This window comes from Brassica oleracea, chromosome C8 (assembly GCF_000695525.1).
Source record: "Brassica oleracea var. oleracea cultivar TO1000 chromosome C8, BOL, whole genome shotgun sequence".
Lineage (NCBI taxonomy): Eukaryota > Viridiplantae > Streptophyta > Magnoliopsida > Brassicales > Brassicaceae > Brassica > Brassica oleracea.
The window spans coordinates 36,592,701-36,598,077 of record NC_027755.1 but is presented as its reverse complement, the minus strand read 5'-3'; positions in this window follow the sequence as shown (position 1 = coordinate 36,598,077).

Sequence of the window (5,377 nt, the reverse complement as noted above, 5' to 3'; positions counted from 1 at the left end):
TATCAATTTTATATGTGATAGATTAATTTTTATTTAATTTAGATTTTTTTCTTTATGTTTTACTTCAAAAAATTTATTTTTTACTTTGGTTATATCCGAACCGAACCGATATAACCCGAACCCGTACGATATATGATTACTTTATGGGTTTTATGATGCAATACAATTTTGAACCGAACCCGAAGTGTTATTATCCGAACCCGACCCGTACTAATAAAATTTTAGTATGGGACCTAGAAGCGTAAACCCGAAAATCCGAAAACCCGAAAAATCTGATCCGAATGCCAACGGGTACCCGAACGCCCAGGGCTATTTATGATCATGACTATCATGAACAAAAGTATTGAATTCAGATATTAGACTTGTAGTCATCTATTTTTTTACATGTGTGGGTATTGGGTAAATAAATTTCACTGAACCTCACGTCACAAAAATGTAGAAGAAAATGTCAACAAAACATTTAAACCATAGGACCATAACCAATGATCTGAAAGTCGAGAATAAAGTAATACAACCCACCTTCATAATTGGAAATTAACAATAGATAACGGTATAGCGTTGACAGTCCTTGAAAATTACTACTATTAAAATGGTTGCAATAATACCCAACCCAAGAAAATAAGAAAACAAAACGAGGAAAACCCAAATTATTTTGGGAGAGGTAAAGCCTAATCCGAATATTGCCTTGGGCTTAGTGCTCTTATTTATACTTATCGTTTATTCAACTGTGTTAGGAAAAATATTAGGAAAACATATCGTCCGGGACCACCATATGCGGGCCCAACTGCACCATTGACCAAAGTGTCGAGGATGATGAGATTTGGTACATGTTGGCTTAGGACCATACAATCAACAAACTCCACAGCTTAGAAGACTCTACCCTTGAGGGATAAGACACTGAAGAGCGTGTTAAATGTTTCGCTGTCAGGCTTATACCCAAGTTTCAAAATCTTTCCAAAAACAGCAAAAGCAGAAGAGATTTTCCGACGGCGGCAGAGGGAATTGATCATGATATTGAGAGTGTCGAGATCATAAGCAATCCCTTGAAGTTCCATTCGCTTGCAGAGACCTAACACGTGAAAATGATGTCTTGATTTGGCAACTAAACCTAACAACACTCTGTTGAAATCTATGACCGCAGGAAGAGGACGAGACCGAAGCATGGTTTGAAACAGATCAATAGCATCCTCTTTCTTTATATCAACGAGACGACCACTTCTCAATCTCTCTCTCTATAACAGAGATTTCTAGCGTTCGCAGAGATACAAGAACTCGTATGGGGTGGGGAATGTAGCAGTATTCGATGAAGAAGAATCCATCTTTACGATGAAGAAGAATCCATCTTCGTAGCATCGTCCTCTTCTTCTTCAGATGAATCCTTCCTTTTCTTAGGGCTTTCTTTCTCTGTGCTTTTGGAAGAGAGTGACAATAGAAAACCGGGTTTGATAATCATATATCTAAACCATCAAAATTTAGTTTTTTTAACAAGTACAAAACCCGGTTCGATAATTATATATCCAATTCCGGTTAGCCGGCTAATCATCTATGCGTATCCCTTCCTAATATTTTCTATACAAGTTTAGATTATATCAACTAGAAGAATAGTCTTTTTCCTTAACTCATCAACCTCCTCGTACTTTTCCACCTTTTCAAATCTACCTAGCTCTCAGTCCTATTAGGCAGTCAACTCTCACTCCTACTGGCTCTCCTCATCACAAATCAACCTTCTCAATTCTACCTAGCTCTCACTCCTACTAGGCAGCCAGCTCTCACTCCTACCGGATATCCAGCTCTCATTCCTACTAGATCTTCCCAACCAGAACTTATAAAATAAGGTTCAAGCTCACCCCCTTCATCGTGTACTAAACCAATAAACCATTCCTCCTGCTAATTCCTTATTGCCTCTCCTCTGCATAATGGTAAAAACATTCCTCATGTTCTTATCCACCCTTCTTACCAAAACTTCATTCGGAGTAGGTTTCTCATCATGTTTCCTTCTGTTTCTTTCCATCCAAAGTGCATGCACAGTAGCTTGCATCATATATCGAGTAACGAAAAGTTTGATTTTGCTCCAGCTTCTTCGCAGAGTAGTGAGTTGAATTAAACTCTCCCAATCTCCCGTGAACTGACCTTGCAAGACCCCTTTCATTAGCACTTCCCATATTAGCACTTCAAGTGAATTTTAATTTTGGCTACATCTAAACTATTAAAACAGGCTTACATTTTGTACTTTCCCCTTAGTTTTCTTCAATAATTACCACAGGATGCGATCAATAATTACCACAGGATGCGACTAACATTAAACTCACGTTTTATGTTTTACTAAACCGAGAAACACGTTCTGAGAACAAACCGAGCAACCCCTTTCCTTAATTATTAAACCAGAAAATTATAAAACTCATTACTAAACCATATTCTACCACTTTCATACATATCGTTCAATATATTACCTTAAACAAAGATGTTGTGTCTTACTATTAAACCATCAATTACAAACACTTACTAAATATCTACATCACAAAACAATCAAAATACAATTGCTGGTTACCTTCATACCGTCGAATTGAATTGTCATACTCCCTTACTTCCTGAGTTCAGCGCATCAGATTAGTAGTTTTGGTCTGCAAAATCAAAACCATTATATTAGATAGATACGAATATATGTCATACGAAGAAATCATAGTTTATATCAATACTACTATAAATCATTTAATTCCACAACAATACTAACTTACACAATACGATTTTTGGTATATAAATTGTTTAATTGAAAATCAAAAGTAACCATTTATTATTTTCCAAAACAATTTACCGTATAAAATATATTCATATATTTAAGTCGACAAAGATATCATCACTAAACTACCACAAAATCTTTGTTTTTTGATTTCTAATCTTGCAAATCAAGTCAAAACTTCATTATTAACCTATAAATAATTACCTTCCATAATATATTCCTATATTTAAGCAACTATCAACTAATTCGATATCATTAAACTACCACAAAATCCTTTTTCTTCCAAATCTTGCAGATCACATAAACAATCTTACATTTAAAAACATGTATTCCATAAGCAACTACCAAACGGATCAAAATTGGAATAAAATCGTAGAGTATATTCGCTATTTAATACAAAAATATATCAACTAACAAAATCTTAGCACGTAATATGCGATTGTTACTACCCTCTACTAACTAGCTATATGTACATCTTCCCCATAGCTTCAACATCGTTTCATTCTAAGAAAATCCTCCAAAAATGCCTTAGACAGTTTCAGGCAAACCTCAAAAAAAACTATGAATGTAGTTTTCAAAGAAGTTTTCAACAACCTTTAAAGTATTTTCTTTTTTATAGTTTTGATGACTTAGACAGTTTAAGAATTTTTATGTGTTATTTTAAAAAAACATACAAAATCTTGCGTTCTTTGATAGATTTCAGTTCTCTACGGTGGAAGAATGGTAGCTGTGTCACAAATTTTTTTATTAGTTATGCAAACAACATTTGTTCTTTTTTCCAAAAAAAATCATTTCAATAACAACAGAGTTCTTTATTTTTCGAGATGGATATGCATTCTATTTTTTCATCTAAAACCACATCGAAATAAACTTGGTGTTATATAAGACTACCAGCGAAATATATTCAAGCAAGTTAAAAAAAAAATAAACTTAAACCGGGGTGCTCTAATCTAAGCTTCTTATTCTACAAAGTCTTACTTTTCTTTCACCTTTGGAATTAGTTACAATAGAGAAGTGATTACTAACCGTGTAATAAATTTGTTGTCATGTCATGGTTGTATATATATGTGATCCCATATCACAAACAATACATCATATCTAAAAACACCAGTACTGTTTTACCTTTGGAGGACCCTTAAGTTCCTTTGATTAAATGTTATGTGGGTCACGAATAAGGAAAGCTGTTTCTTCTAGACTTCCTCACGATCCAGATTGCTACTATTCGTCTACGCATGAGCAGTGGAAATGGTGCCCACAAGGAATTTCGCTTAGAGATTATTGGAGGGTCTTTAAGGTTAAGGTGAGGTTCGTACCGAAATATAAGAACCTGACTCTTAACTTTTAATTTAAAAAAACTAAGAACCGACTCTTAAATAAGAGTTTACGGTTCTTAGTTTTTTTAGTTAAAAGTTAAGAGACGAGTTTTTATATTTCGATAAAAACCCCACTCTAAGAACCTTTCAATAATCATGCTATTAGTTCTGTTCCGTCTTAATGATCAATTAGTTTTGACAAATCACAAATCTCATGTATAACAATTATGCATTTCTGACCACATGTATAAGCAATTTAACCTTTCTTTTATAAAGTGTGAGATTTTTATTTTTATTTTTATTTTTAAAGAAACGTAAATATATAACTAAAAACTAAATCAGGTGAATTCTTTAGTATTTAATTGGACACGATCTCTCACGCTCCTCTTTCAATTTTATTTCTTTGGCAAGTTATGACTTATCCAAATACACAGGCAAAATAAACATAACATACACTCATTGTATTGAATTCAGATATTAGACTTGTAGCCATCTATTTTTCTAAATGTGTGGGTAAATAAATTTCACTGAACCTCACGTCACAAAAATGTAGAAGAAAATGTCAACAAAACATTTAAACCATAGGACCATAACCAATGATCTGAAAGTCGAGAATAAAGTAATACAACCCACCTTCATAATTGGAAATTAACAATAGATAACGGTATAGCGTTGACAGTCCTTGAAAATTGCTACTATTAAAATGGTTGCAATCATACCACAACCCAAATGTTCACCAAAAGCCCAAATAATTTTGGGAGAGCTAAAGCCTAATCCAAATATTGCCTTGGGCTAATTGCTCTGATTTTATACTTTCGTTATTCAACTGTGTTAGGAAAAAGATTAGGAAAACATATGCATATGGGACCATATGCAGACCCAACTATTATAGTATAGATTTGTGCAGATGGGTTTGTAGCTAAGTAGGGTACACGGTGTACCGTACACCACCTCATGTATCATCATTCCAAGATAAACTTTTTTGAGGATATATCAGTAAAATTCCGGATCTAAAGATGAAATACTTGATCAGTCAATGTCCGCTTCACAATGTTGACCAACAATGTGACATGTTAAGTTCATTTAAAATTATGTTTTAACAACTTTGCATCTCCATGTCTTTAATAAACGCACATGTCTTCTTCTTCTTCAATGCTTGTTGGTGAATCTCATGGTGCTACGTCCTTTCTAAACTGTTCAATCGACTCATCGTCCTTATCGTTGCCGGCAAATCGGTAAACCTTTTACCTTTATATTGTAACGACGCCGTTTAAACTTTAAAGTATAAAACAGTTGTCGTACTCATTTTTTAAGTGGAGAATATTCA